Below are 15,363 nucleotides of genomic sequence, written 5' to 3'. Positions count from 1 at the left end.
CCAAGCCCCGGAGGGAGTAAAAGGAACTTGGAGAGCTCATAAAGACAAGTGTAATAGGATTAATAAGAAAAAGGCCTGAGACATAAGCCTTCATTGTACACATTTCTTGCTAAATTTTAGTATTGATGAAGGTGAAATGCCAAAACGTAATCACACACTCATGTCCTTGAGGCAGTAACAGAATATCAGCATTCATATGAGCTGCTCCTGCCACCATTTTAAGAGCGAGCACGTGGGGATGCTGCCTTTTCAGGTAGGGAGTGAAGGGAACGGGGCAGGTCATGAATGGAGGCAGCTCTTCTAGCAGGATAAATATTTACCTGATGTATTGAACATGCATGTGGGATGGAGGGTGTGCCGGAGAAGCGCTGGGCACTCTTTGACAAATGAAAGGGAGCACAGTTGAATGCCCAGAGAATGCAGCAAAAGTTAACTTCCATCACTACTAATTAGATCCAGAGAGAGACACAGACAGACCAAAGGCAATGAATGGGTCCTAAAGGGGTTGGTTCATTGTCATGTGGTGCATCTCCACGGTAGCTGAGGAATCTTTGCTGACTGCCACCCAGCAAACCTCTGTGGCTGCACAGGGCACCCAAGTACTACTGCAACCTGTCCTTTGCTCACCCAGACTTTTAACAGAAGTAAATGGAAGAAGGAGAGATGGGGCCAGGGCGATCACATTTTCTTGTCTGTTTGTTTTGCCCATCTGTCTATCTGCTGCTGCCAGTGCCCACATTGTGGGAGAAGGATGATTGCATCTTTTCCATATAGCTTGCTGTTCCAGCCCTCTGATTTAGGGTGAAATTTGGTTGTGCTGCTGGGTGTTCAAATGTTTGCCAGGTAGGTGCTACCGAGAACATTTATTAAAATAGACAGATGGGCACTAGGGGAGGGAGCAGCCATTAGAATGCTTGAAATCATCCAACTGTGAAATAGAAAAATAACAATAATAAAAAGTATTCCTGAAGCCTTAAACACTAGCTTTACCTTTTGGGGCTGTCCTTCTTACCTTTTTTACATGTACACACCCACAAACAGAGAGGTATTTATGGAGATGCCACAGCCAGGTTTTTGTCTTTTTAGGCATTTCCATTTAGCCAGGATTTGGAGGGAATCTGAGAATGGCTCCCTGAGCCAAAACTGTTGCATGCAAAATCCAAATGCAGCTTTGCTTGCAAATAAGCACTCAGGTTCCTTGGGCAGCTGGGGCATCTCAAGCTTAGTAAGGATCTGCCCTGTCCCTGCTTAAGTGCAGTAGGAGGAACAGGGCCCTGACTGCAAGTAAGTAGGAGGTGAGATTCCTAATCACTTGTCTAGATGCATTTGCAACTTATTCTGATTCCTTAACAGCTCTTTTTGTCTGCTCAAGTTCCTTTGGCATTGTGATCACTCTCCATTAGCTCTTGAAAGTGGTGGCATGAGATGCCAGGATAGATACTGTCAAAATCAAACATCTTCCTTCCTTTTCTTTCTTCCCTAATTTAGCACTGGAAAAAAGTAAGATATGTAAGTTTGTCTTTTCCTAGCTATGCCTAGAATGGGGAGTCCATGGCTATTAAAACCAGTATGTGTCAGTCAGATATATCAGATTAGTAGGGAGATCTCCTCTCTTAGGTGTAAAAACATTGTCAAATCAGTCACTATCTGAGATAAACTGCTGTGGTGTCAGTAGTAGCAACTTATTTTGGGTTTGTGTTTAATTCTCAGGGAATGAGTTCCTAGTATTGTGACTTTCTTGTAGCTGTGATCTTGGCTGAGTCACTTGCTGGCACACTGCAGTACCAGCCTGCAAGAACCGTGAATTTTCTTTGAGCTTTTATGATTCTAAACTTGACCTTGATCTCACAGTATTTCTGCTTATCTGTCACTAACCTGAAGGGAGTAAGGACAGTGTCAATGGGTGCTCAGGTATGACAGCAATGACTGAGGTAGAATATTTATCTGCTAGTTAGATGCATAGTAAGAGCTTGTTTGTAAAAGGAACAGACCAAGTTCAGAAGATCTCTCTTAGTGCCTGTCCTTCATCATTCTGATGCTGATGACACCATCCCAGAGAAAACCCCAAGATAGGATAAGAGATTTGTACTGAGGCAATGACTCTCCACTGTTTTGTCAAGTGGGTCTGTACAAAGCCAGCACCAGATCTTGGATCGCTTCAAGGATGTGATGTCACAGACAGAGATTTTTCATTTATTTGTGCTTTACCTCAGCTTTGGGCACAGGGAAATGACAATCCTTATCTCCAGATGGTGTAAACTGGTGTACAAACATCTGGGAGTGGGGCTTGTGAATGCAGGATAAGGCATTCAAAGTATGTCTTTCTCCTGTTTCTCTTTTATGTTTACTGTGAAGCTCTTTGAGGTCTTCTAAGGGAAGGTGCTATAAAGTACCAGTTATTAGTCAAGAATATCTAAGTGCACGTTTTTCTCCTGTTTCTCTTAGTACTGCACAACATTCCTTTCCATTGGCTCATTTATAACCCCTAGATCTGCAAGGTCATTTCCATTTGATTCTGCAGTGTTGCACTTTTAAATGATGCAAAAAGCTCCCCTTTATTGTCAGAATAAAATTAATACAAACCAAGCAGACCTTGACAAAAGGAGTAGCCCATTAAAATTGTAAGTTGCCCACACTAGGCCAGTAACTAGGAAGCAATTTGCAAAGGTCAGTGATGCTTTCAGTTCCCTTTTTTTCCCTCATTAGCACTGTATACAGCTGCCTACAAAGGTCAGAAAGCATGTTTACCTCTCAAACACGGAAAATCCTCTGTTTCCCTCACTTTCCAAGCACCTATGCCCTGCCTCCTCTTGCACCCTGTACAGGTTCAGGTGAGCCAAGAGGATTATTTTAGTCAAAGGTATTGTACCTCACAGTACAGGTATTGATGGGGGGACATTCAGTGAGCTTCTCCCTCCTGACACAGAAGGCATTTGCTTGCATCTTGAGGCTGACAGGAGTCCTTCCATTTATTTAAGGTCCCATCTGCAGCATCTTGTGATTTTCCAGCTATGAATGTTGCTGCCTCTGGAACCAGAGGAGTCAGAAGCAAGACATGTCTTTGGTGATTAGATGTGCTCTGTTGGCTAAATCTGGGTTTGAAAGAAGCATGTTCAGGACTTGAGCACTGTTTGGTGAGGAAATTATATTTCTCTTTTCCATCTTGCCTCACAGAATGTACCTGGAATGTAAGGCCAAGGACACAACTGCCGTAGCTCCCTCAATTGTGAGTCATATTTTTCTGGCCAATGCATTTTTGCATTTCCATTGTCTCCCAAGGTGATAAGTACAAAAGAAAAGGAACAGTAGGGGGAAAAAAGGCTTTTTGTCTTTTTAATCTCACCATGATACAGAATTAATCAAGCATCATTAGAAGCATCACAGGAAACTGTTAAGCAAGTGGACTTGCCCAAAGCTGGGAAGAATGTGAGACAAGCAACCTACTGGCTGCAATATGATGCAATCTTCTAGAAATAAGATTCAGACCAAAGTGTGGTGAAAACTTTCAGCATTCTGACTGGAGCCTGTGTGACTGGACCACACACCTGTGTGAAGCTGTTTGAGAGATGTCAGCAATACCATCATTCTTCTTTGAGACAGACTTGGAGGCAAAGTCACCCTCTCCCCATTAAGAACCCTCATTTCTCTACACTACTTTGATACTTTTACACTGGCTTTGTCTTTCAGTGTCTCCTCCCTCGTTTGTGTGTGCCTCCTATGACAAGGCAGGCACCATTATGCAGTAGGATAGAAAGCAGTCCTGGAGTTGGCAGACTAGACTCTTTTTTTCCCTGGGGCATGACGGTGAAGGCAAATCACTTCTGGGCTTCATTTTGCAGTAACTGGTGTTCTGCCATCAGCCTTGACCTCCAGCCAGCTTTACACCTGCCAGAGATCAGTCCCCTCATATGTGTCTACACACATCTGTTACTCCATGCTGGTTCCTTTCCTGCTTTTTCCTTTGGTCCCATGGGAGACAAAGGGAACAGATCCATGTGATCTGGTCTTGCAATTTTTATGTGTTTACATTTTTACCTGCCTCCCCAGTGTCCTTAATTGCCCTTGCTCCAACCTTCTGTGCTGCCTTTTCCCACTTCGGTACTTCTTCACCATTACCTCTCCTCTTCTGTGCCTTCATGCACTGCCCTCACATGGAGTCCTCTCCTTTTTGCCACTGAGCCCCTTCTTGCTGGCATGCTGTGAAATCACAAATGCCTTCATTTAGTCAAGAGATCAAGTTTTATGGCCGTGCCAAGTTGTTGGGGTTTATTTTACCTACTTAGTACTATTTTTAAAGCTCCATCTTGGCACCTACATTTATTTGAAACAAATTGCAGAATAATTTGTTTTTCTGATTTTCAAGAAGCGAACTCCTGGTTCCAGGGGGGTCAGTATTTTGGGCACCCAGTTCCAGTTGTCTGGGACTGAACACAGAGATTTTATGCTATGTGAGGAAATACTTCATTAGACTTGTATTCCACGAAGGCATTCTTGCTTCTTAACACCTATGATTTTAATTAAAACCTGGAAAGTGAAGAATCCTTGGGTTGTATTAATGTTTTCATTTCCATTAGGACAGGAGAGTTTATAAACCTGAGTGGGGTTTATAAATTAGACCTTGTAAGAATATTATGTGCACAGTGCAGCAAAGGCAGATGAGAACTGGAGTGGAGCTAGCCCCATCTGTCTCTTTCCTTGGCTGGCTCTCACTTTCCAGTGTCCTCCCCTTGGCACAGGTTTTTCTGAGCTGCTCAAGGGTTCCCCCTTGGAGACTAAGCTAATGACTTCTTCCATTTCCTTCTGTGGATGCTCTCCTCACTCAGCAAAGCAGGAAGAGAAGCAGATGTTTTAATCAGGTCCTTGCAAAATAACTTGCAAAGGTGACATTGGGTATAGGGACTTTATGATGAGTTACATGAAAGGGGAGAGATTCTCCTGACCCAGCTCTCGTATGCATGTGTACACAGAGATGCACTCAGAGATAGTCAGATCTAAATATTCATTCCACTTATAGTCATCCACATACAGAGTGTGAATATGTATTGCTGAACGTGCAGGGGAATGTGACAGAAGATGCAGTCTCCTCCAGAGATGATGTGACAGCTGCACACAGCTGTGCACAGGCTGCCCCGGGGGTGCAGGCAGGCATTGCCCAGCAGGCACTTCCCTAGCAGGCACTGCCTGGCACAAACTCTGATGCAGGGAGCCGCGGGCCCCATACAGCCTGGCTGTACTCAGCTGTGCAAACTGCACATGGGCCATCAGTGTGACACCAGCGACAATAACAAGCACTTGTGTGCTGCTTTCTGCTCAAGGACAGGCTTGCAAAGACATCCACAATTTTATGCAAGGGAAAATAAAGTGTGGATAGATGAAATGCTCAGATTCACACAATTTGTCAGCAGCAGAGCTGAGAGTAAAATCTGGACTCATGTGTAGGGATCCTGAGTTTCTGTTCATAATTTCCATAGGGTAAACTTCCCACTCTAACTGTAATTATGTAACATCCTTGGAAATTGCTTTCCCTTGGAAGTGTAATGGTACAGAACAACTTATTTGCATCTCTTACCTTTTTCTGTGGTAGCTTGGGTTGGCTCAAGACTGTCTTGCAGTGGTCATCAGTAGGGTCTGCTCAGGAACACCTGTATTGCATGCAATGCAGTGTCGCGCAGGAATGATACCTGAGGTAATCTCTTCAGACAGTGTGTGGTGTAGCCTACACCCTGTTAGCATTTGCTTTTTAGAGGCTGGGTATGCAAGTTTCATTCTAAAGTCTGGCTTCTCTTCAGTGTGCTGAAGGATGGACCCTGTGCTAAAACCATGAAGTCTCTCAAAGGATCTGCAGGAATGAGTTTGAAGGCATTTTGCATGGGCACCTGTGCACGAGTGTAAATGTTTCTGCTCTGCAGTCTAAACTATGTGAGTGGAGTAAGCTATCTCTTCAGCCCTTGATGACATTGGTTTGGCACCATAACTGCTTAGCTGTCTGAGCTCATTTGCAAGGTAGCACCTGGGATTCACAAACAGTTCAGTTTCCATCAATGGCTGAGGTGGTACAGGGGGGTGTAGGAAGTTGGGAACAGAGCTCCTGGGTATGTGTGCTTCTCTCCATCTCCCTCAGAGTATGACTGAATGTTTTGACATGAGGTTGATGTTCAGGAGAAAGGAGGAAGCTATACTCACTGTCAGCCTCTGTCTTCTTAAGCCCAGTAGGGCTGTTATTGAGATATCCTTCCTAGCAGTTTAAATAGAAACGTCTGGTGACAAAATGAAAACAAATGAAGAAGCCAGTGAGACTGCCTAGCAGGGGTTCCCTTCCCTGGTGCTGCCAGACCCTGAGAGGGAGAGGAGGGGCTTGCTGGCACTTCCAGTCCCAATAATGCATCTGAATTAGTGGAAGGGGCAGTGGCAGGAATGGAGAAAGGAGTGGATAGCTTCCTGGGCATTTTTTTAGGTTCTTAAAACACTGCTGAACCCATTAAGAGGCCATTATTTAGGATGCCTGCCTCTCACCCTCTGTTGAGACTTACAGGGTCTGGGTCATTGCATCCCTGCAGAAAGAGGGGAGAGCTGAGGTCCCTCAGTCAGGGAGCTGCCAGGAGCCTCCCTGTTGGCAGCACTGCAGCTCCTCTACTGCCCCTGCTGCCACTCCTCAGGGTCAAAGGGACACCAGTGGTAGTTTGGAAACACTCCCTGCTTTTGCAAAAACCTTTTTGCTTTCTTTCTTTCACTTTCCTTCTGTGTATTTCTGCAGGAGAGTGTTGATCACCTAATTTAAGAAGCAGTCTTTGTTTATTTATTTACCCAGTCCTTCTCACCTCCATGGGGCCCAACACCCTTCTTTGAAAAAAGGTGGAAAAGGTGATAGCTATTCACCAGGAATGAATTCGCCAGGAAAAGGTCTTGCCTGACCCACTGCCTGCCTGCTTAGGGAGGCAGTAAATCGTTGTCATAGCATAACCCTTGGGCTGAGTGAGCAGGGCTGGATGTGAAGGGTGTCAGGGACTCTGAAAAACCTTCTGAGTACATGGCACACTGAGCTCCATCCAACAGTGCTGCTCAAAGGGGCTCTTGCATGGACTTCACAGTTTCAATGAGTGGGAGAAAGTGGGATGGGAGGTGGGAGAAGCGGATTGGGAGCTGCATAGAAATGCCATGGTAATACCCGCATGTTAATGGCAGCGCTTCTCCAAGAAATTTCTCTTGAGACTTCCTCATTATGCAAACAAGTCTGGCAAATGATAATGCCTCCTGTACTTCCAAGGATTAATGTATGTAAATGGCAGTGCTGCTGTTTGTTCCTGAAAGCAACATTCAGTTTCCCACAGCAGATCTTGGGCCAAGGGCACTGAGCCTCAGGGTACACTCAGACTGCTCTTTCCACTACACTTTCATACCAGCTGGCCTCTGAACTTTCTGAGATCACTGGACTAAATGGTTCCTTCCTTAAAACATCCACACTGAGTGGAGTGTCATGGCCTTCTATTGTGGCCTTCTGTGAATGTGGGGTCAGTCACATATATGTCACCTGCAGCCTGCTGAGGATGCTGTCACATGTTCTGGGTAGATCCTAGTGTTGGGGAATTTGATCCAGGCAATATATTGCTTCATAATATTTCTAGAATTCAGGGGGATAGATGAGGAGGGTGGCTGACTTCTTAGATACAGGCCTCCATTTGATGTGGAAAATGAGTTATTTGTTAAAATCTGAAAATAATTTAGTCACCTTTGTGAAATGTACCTTTGGTAAATTTTTAAGTCTTTTTTATTTCAGTGTAATGTGGTTAACAAGCAGAAAACCACAGAAAAATCAGGTTTGTGTTTTTTTTTAAATAATCTAGGTCAGGTCAGTCTGAGTTAGCTGAGCCTGAGGCTGACATTACCAAGTTTATCTTGTGGTAAGACCAAAGTATGCTATCAGTGTGGTATTTTTCCACTTGAGATAACTTGATAGTTGCCATGAGGTTAAAAATGTACTTTTTCCCCCCTTCCTTTATTTCTTGGTGTTTTTATGTTTTTTGTTTTTTGCTTTTTTTGTTCTTTTTTGTTTGTTTGTTTTGGGGTTGTTTTTTTTTTTTTTTTTAATTACTTTCGACAGTAGGTTCTGCCTATGACTTTAATTTGCTTGACTACTGTGCATGCTTAGCAGAGTCCCATCATGACTGGCACTAGTATACCCAGCATCCTCACCAGCAGCAAGGCAGGGCAGTGTTGACTACCAGCATCCACAGTTTACTTGCCATGTGGCAAGCAGAAACCTGGCCTCTTCAGAGTACTCTGACCTCCATTTTCCCTTAACATGAAATAACTGCAAATGAACTAAGTGATTTCTGATTGCTGAAAATGGTGTGTGCCATCAAACACAGCTAAAGATCATTCTTTCAAAACACAGGTGAGCTGCTTTGCCAAGCACCTGGAGAACAGCTGAAACAAAAGTAGGCTTGAAATGTTTAGTGCACAGCCAATTTCACAACATTTTTATCTTTTTTGCCCCATGCTGTTATTAATAAAATGAAAGTGGAGGATTTTGAGTCAAGTTTTGAGCCAAACAAAATCATACTGATTTTTAGTATGCTTGAACTTTTGATTTCTAATTAGTTCCAAAAAAGAATGGAGCTAATTTTGTTTTCCTTTATCAGGTTGGAAGAAGTTGTCATTTTCACCCTCTTCTCTAGCAAGCTGAACTTGAAGAAAAGAGCAAAATGATACATGGTGGTGGTTCCCTTCTAACTAAGCAGAGTTAAATCACAGGAGATATGATATGCATAGCACAGCCTGTAGCAAAGAACAGAGGCATTTAACCTTCCTCAGACTTTTATAAGACAAAAGGAAAATGCATCTTAATGCTAAAACAGCTTGAAATTGAGCCATTTGGGGCATTTCAAGAAATAAGACTGAAGCATTGGATGATATGAATTTGAAGGTTCTTTCTCTGTTTCAGACCCAGAAGGAAAACATTATAAAATTTCTGTGAATAATTTTGAAATTTTCTTGTGCCATGAGGGTTAGCTGTAAAATTGGTGTAATTTTGAATTCACATGAGAGCTGACTTGTTAGGGAAATGCATTACTAGGATAAAGTTTGGCCATCCAAACCAAAGCATGCCAAATGACATACTTGCTAAAGGGAATGGTGGTCGGTGTGAGGCTTAAGGGAAGCACAGCCTGGGACATGGATGGTGAGCCCTTTGCAACCCCTGCAAAAGAGCAAAGAGGCTCATTTAGAGGCTGCATTGTGTGTTTGGACCTGGGATGAGAAGAAGAGTGTATTGCTTTGTATCCCAAAAACCTTGCAGAAATGGATGTTTTCCATCCAGATGCCAGTTTCTGTTCTGCTTTGGATACAAGCTGCAGAATTCTGACAGCTGGGGGGAGGGAGGCATGTGCGTGGAGCAGGGAGCAGGAAGCTAGATTTGGAAACCCCTAACCTGCTGTTTTGCTCACGAGACTGGGGAAGTGCTCAGAGATTGCAATTCTTCTCCAGCTCTGAAGGTTCCCATTGATATATGCTCCACATTATGATCATATATAAAGACTGATAAGGCACTTTTGAAAGAAAATCAGAGGGGAACACATTGCTGGGCGTGCTAAAGTAGCATAAGTGTGAATATCACGTTCAAACCTTACATTTTGATATACAGCCATAACAAAGGGGGTGAGGGGTCTGTCTGTATAAAGAACTCGACAAAATCTACTGCCTAATGATTTTTTTTTAAAAGAGAATATAAATCAAAATTGAGAAACTCAGAATGCTTTTATACCTACTTAGTGGATTCTGTGTGCATTGAGTGTCTGCTGCTGTAAAATCCCTATGGTACTGCATCTTTGAAAGATGACTGGGAACTAATAGCACCTTATCTGGGTTTTGCATGTGATGGCCCTAAGGTTTACCTTAGTAGTGCCTTTTGAGTAAAGGTCCTGCTGTACAGAGCTCCAATCTGTGCTCCAGTTAAAGGTGAAAAGGGGATGCGAGAAAGGGAAGTAATAAGATTATATGTAATAGCTTTAGCATACACTTAACTGTTTTACATATGTGTCTTGGAACAAATGTTTGTGCAGTGTCTAGACTGGTGTTTACAAATGCGTTAGCTAACTCTGGCTAATTGGGGAGCAATTAACATGAGTTAAATCAGTAGTCTAGACAAAACCAGAGTGAGCCTTCTCTCTTCCCATCCACACCAAGCCTGCCAGAGCTCACAAAGTGCTTGGACAACACACTTGGGCACATGGTGTGATTTTTTTGGGGGTTATCCTGTGCAAAGCCAGGAGTTGGACTCAATGATCTTTTGGGCTCTCTTGCAACTCGCGATATTCTGTGATTCTACAATCTCCACCTTTATTCTGTTAGGGAGGAGAGGCTTGAATTGCAGCATAAAGGGGCATGTTGTTCCCTCTAAGGGAAGGGGAAAAGCAGAAAAGGAGGCATCTGGAGTTCTCCCGGCAGGAGTGCTGCCAGCCATTTTCATTGCTTGGCCATGGCGTCAGCATCACCTGAGCTATTCTTCTCTTTCTTGGGCCTTCTGCAGGCTCCAGCCTTCCTCTTGCTTTTCCCTTATCTGCACTAAGCTTGACAGTGCCTGGTACAGCCCTTCTGTCTGCCACCCCTCATGCCCCATCCTAAGGAAGGAAACTGCTTGCAGTTACACTCCCCTAAATAATGCTGCCTCTCCAATAGCAGCTGTGCCTTTTGCTGTGTTTTGGTGGAGAGCCCTGTGGAGGCTGGGCATGACAGCAGCCCCTCGCAGGGCTGGGGTTGTGTGGGATCGCTGGGGGCAGAGCCCTGGGAGGGTCCTGGTGGTCATCAGGGAGCCAGAGGATGGTAGTTCCCCTTGGCCATTTTTGGGAGCTATTTGACTCTGCTATGACATCAGAGCCATCACTGACTGGGAGCAGAATGCCAGGACAGGTGTTCCAAGACCCCATGGGCCATGCCAGTGCTGCACAGCCTATTCTGTTGGTGCCCAGAATGGGATGGTTGTGGGAGACAGAGCTGGCTGGAGTCCCTTAGCAACTCTGCTTTCTCTGACAACATCCTGTGTGTCTGGAGGTGCCCCTCAGCCTGCCCTCTTAGGACCTAGAGGCAACCTGCCTTTTGGTATCTGCTGGACCAACCAGGTACAGGCCAGGATTTTGGGAGGGCTCTTGTGCTGTGTGGAAGCACCAGACTGGAGGGGGATGAGGAATACCAGCTCCCAGTCCTCTACTCAAACCCACTGTGAGTGTTGTCTTTACAGTAGGTTTCCCAATGGGAAAATAAAGGGGAATTGCTCAGGCTGAACAGCAGCTGCTGCTCTCTTAGAACTGCTGTGTCTGGTTTCCCTAGCCCTCTTTGGCTCCTGTGGAACCAAACTTTTTGGGATTGGATGCTTTGGGGATTGTGCCTCAAAAGCTGACTTTGGGCCAAGATCTGGGATGACACAGTGCCAGCACACTTGGCAGGACTACTTAACTATGCTGTAGGATGTGCCCTCAAAGAGTTTTTTGGAGATGGGCCTTCCTGGAAGTGTGTTAGAAGTGTGTGTTACAGGTGCATACTAGGGGAGGACTTGTGGGCTTTTGGCTTTCTCTTTTTCCCTCAGTACTTGTCCCAAATCATAGCAACAGGACTTGTTCTTCTACAGCAGAGTAGGAGTCATTCCCCAAATAAACTGGGCCTTCCTGGGACTATGGGCTGGAGAAATTTGGTCAAGGACAGAGCAAGACAAGACAAACTTTACATGAGAAGAATTTATGAGCACCGGCACAGGCATTGCTCATTCTCTTTCCTATTGCTCACATGTCTGTAAGTTAAACCCATGAGCTAATTGCAAAGCTGCATGCACACATTATATATATATATAAATAATAATAAACCTCCCATTCATTATGTACCCTGGAGTGTCTAACCTGCATTGCATCAAGTAATTCATTTGCTTGGGAATCAATCCAATATTAAAATAGCAAAATTGAAAGGTTGGAAGAGCTCTCAGGAGTCCATTTTCTTTCTTGCAGACAGGAACAAAAATACCAACTGCAAACTCATGATCTGCCACAAATAGTCATACATGTGCAGAACAGGGGCAGATTTCTCTGCCAAATTAATGCACGCTCTTTTCGAAATTTATGTTTTTCCCAAAAAGATTCCTAGGAAAATTTAGTTCTGAGATAAATTTGTTTCTGATGTGCCAGCACCTATTAGAAGTTAATAATCATGAAGATTTTCTCATGTGGAAAGGGAGGCTGGCAGTCCCCTACTGGGGCATGCAGTATTCACTCCTGGGTCCTGGATCATCATATTCTGAGTAAAGCTTCTGTATGCATTAAAATGTTAAAACATTTTGGAAATGTTTTAATGTTCCAACATATTTTATCATTCCAAAACTTGGAAGAGTTTGGAAATGTTTAACATGCACTCATTTTGAGTCTTTCTATCCTCCATATGTCTTTTGCAGTATTTTTGCAGTCCTTACAAGTTTGTGGAATCATTAACAAATGGTTTTATCAAGGTCTCTTTAAATTTAGGGGAAATCTTCTCACTGATGCAACAGTTTTTTGCCAAAGATCCTGGGATTTTTTTTTGGTGGGAGACAACGTGAAGGATGAGATGTTGATAATAACTGGGAATAATTAGGAAGGCGTGAAAAGCAGGACTTTTTTCTGTACTTCAGAGTTGTTCAAGAGAAATCTACATATTGTCAGGAGAGTTCTTCAAGTGCTGGTTGCAGGTACAGTCATTCTGAAGGCCGTATCAGCTGTCAGATTGACTGTTGCAATCTACTAGGATGCATGTCCAGGGTTGTGGTCTCGTCATGGGTTGCAGGCATCCAGTGTGTTCACCTGTACTGCTGGTTTATTTTAAGTTCACTGCTTTAAGATGTTCATGTTCTAAGGACTTGTCAGCTCTAACAGAGGCAGCTTTGAAAAGGAAACTGGTTTCCAAGAAAAGTGAAGTGTTTTGTTCTAGTCAAGTAAAAGTTTTGTATTCCCTATTATAAAATTGGAAACACAGTCATTAAAACAGTGCAGCCATACTTCGCATCTGTCAGTAGTTTTAGCTGTCATTTGCAGAAATTTTTTTGGCACTTCGTACTCAAACCAGACATAATTTTGCAGAAATAATCTTCCAGGGCAGAAGTGACACTGTTTCTCTGTATTCTCCTTTTATGTAGAATCATACAAACAGAATTTGGAACCTCCTTTGTTTTATAACTAACTTTCCTGAGCTCACACCTATCCTTTTCTTCTGCTCGCATTTTTACAGGAGCTGGCCATTTTAGTTTTAGAAGTTTGTGAAATGATTTTTAGTTATTAACATTCATGTTGTCTTCTGAAATGCATCAGCCCTGTGCTTGTTGCAGATTTCTTTCAATGGGAATATCCTAACCAGGAAGGAAGTTAATTGTACAGGCACATTCTCAAGTATCTCTTACCTTAATATGACTGTGTGTATGTTCTCTGTGTTTGTTGTGGTTTCTGTAAGCCATACCAGAAGAATTACTTAGGAAACAGTATTTTTCACAGAAGTGAAAATGAGTTGTGTGGCTTGTGTATAGCATGTAGATGATTAATCTAGCAGCTGGAGCACTTCAGATTTCCTTATGTTAGAATATTTTAGGAGGACATTTGGGAAGGACAGAGGGATTTACCACAGGCCCTTATGCAGAAGAAAATAATAACTGTTAGTGAAAAGTTTCTTTGAAATTTATTTGAAACAAGAAATTTGTAGTTTAAATATTTGTTTTCAAAATCTCCCCTAAAAATTCTCACTGTACTCCTTGAGTCTGTCTAGAAAATATTTTGATTGCATTTTAGTTCCTAAAATATAGAAATATTTCTCTCCATATCATGAGGCTTGAACAGGTGAAGTCAGCTGTCTAAGTGACTGAGGATCAATCGTCAGTGCCAGGGGAATTTTGAAGGATCCACACCAGAGCATTTAATAGGTGCTGAGCACACGTAGTGCAGTCTTGCAAGACTTCCAGTGACTGCCATTACAGGTTCTGTTTTTCAACCATGCTTGCTCCCAGCACTAGGTGCTCTGTTTTGAAAACCTGGATGCTAGTTTGTTGCCCAAATAAGATATCAGCTCATTTGAAAAAAATCTGTCTCCGGTTGTGAATGCTGCACTTACTGAGAAAGCCAGCCGAATGCCTACACCTTCTTCAGATATCAAGCTTGGATTAACCCTGTTTCAATATAAACCTTTCATCTTGCTCAGAGCAAGGGGGTTTCCTTTCCCATGCCCCAGGCATCATATGAAGTGGGGTGGTGTGCTGGAAAATCCATCTTTTCCTTTCTGGACCCATTCCAGCACCTCAGCTTACAAATACTGTGCTATGGGGAGAGCTGTTGTCTTTTGCAACACAGGCATAAAGGAGCTAGTTTGTGCTCTGGTCTGGTATCAGCTGTGAGTTGTGTATCTCTTCAACTGATAATGCTTCCTGCCACACCTAGCTGCTTATCTCTACTGCCACAGTTTTGCAAATAGAATAAAAATCCCCTTCCATACGTTTAATGCAACAAGAGGTGAATGAATAGGGGGAGACTTGTCATGGACATCCAGAAGTGAGGTGTAATCATCCCCGCTGCTTTTGCTCCCTGATGCTCAGTGTGATCTGAAAGAAAAGCTGTTTCCCTGCTCGAATGCAGCCAAGGGAGTGAGATACCTTGTTGTTTCTGGGGATGGGGCTGCAAGCTCTGTGCATCTGCACACTGGGGTCCCCTGGGGAGATATGTACACTATCGTTACTGAATCATTTGGTGTGCTGTTGAGCACATGGGACTGTCAAACTTCTGAATTAAATCTACTCATAGCCATTGCAAAGCCATTTTGATGCTTACGATGGTTAAAACCTCTTACAGTGAAATCATTTATTGCAGCCTAACATTTCGCCACAGTGAGAGGGGGTGCTGCTAGTAATCCTTGAGAAAGATCAAATTGAATTGTAAAAGGTGTTTCCCATTGTGACAGTGTCTAAGTGCTTAACCATGTGAGGGTCCAGGGAAACACTTAGCCGCCATTTCAATAAGGACACATCTGGAAACTCCACGAGAAGAAATCAGCAGAGGTTCAGAAAAGCACAGAAAGGGAAGTGGCCTCACAAAGCAGTAGCTCTGTTTACTAGGAGGCATGCATGTGTACATCTGTACAAGCAGGTATGATTGCAGGCATTTAATCCTGAAGTTATTTTGCATGTTTCACACGTGCAAAGGCATGCGAGATAAGGAATCATGCATTTTGTTGGTGAGAATTTTATGGGGTATCACAGTCTGAGCTAAGTAGTCCTTCAACCCAACCCTTCATTTTCTTGTTTTTCTTGCTGTTATTTCTTCCTTAATGAGATGCATTTGGACTGACCCAAGCCATTTTTCTCTCCCATTGGCA

General features: G+C 43.4%; 1 protein-coding gene and 1 long non-coding RNA gene across 6 annotated transcripts in view; both read left to right on the top strand.

Moving 5' to 3' along the window:
• LSAMP (limbic system associated membrane protein) overlaps nt 1-15,363 on the top strand; it is a 986,958-nt gene that overhangs the window by 96,031 nt on the left and 875,564 nt on the right. The window lies entirely within an intron of this gene.
• The window catches only part of LOC306802229, a 117,137-nt gene continuing 112,710 nt past the window's right edge, over nt 10,937-15,363 (top strand). For 3 of the 5 annotated variants that reach the window (XR_013774312.1, XR_013774313.1, XR_013774315.1), the window contains exons 1-2: nt 10,937-11,214; nt 11,624-11,781. This is a non-coding gene — a long non-coding RNA (uncharacterized lncRNA). Of the gene's footprint in view, nt 11,215-11,620; nt 11,782-15,363 lie in introns of all 5 variants that reach the window. The other 2 variants (XR_013774311.1, XR_013774314.1) reach the window with 2 other exon arrangements.

The sequence above is a fragment of the Erithacus rubecula genome (assembly GCF_903797595.1).
Source record: "Erithacus rubecula genome assembly, chromosome: 1".
NCBI lineage: Eukaryota > Metazoa > Chordata > Aves > Passeriformes > Muscicapidae > Erithacus > Erithacus rubecula.
This window is presented reverse-complemented; position numbering and strand designations above follow the sequence as displayed.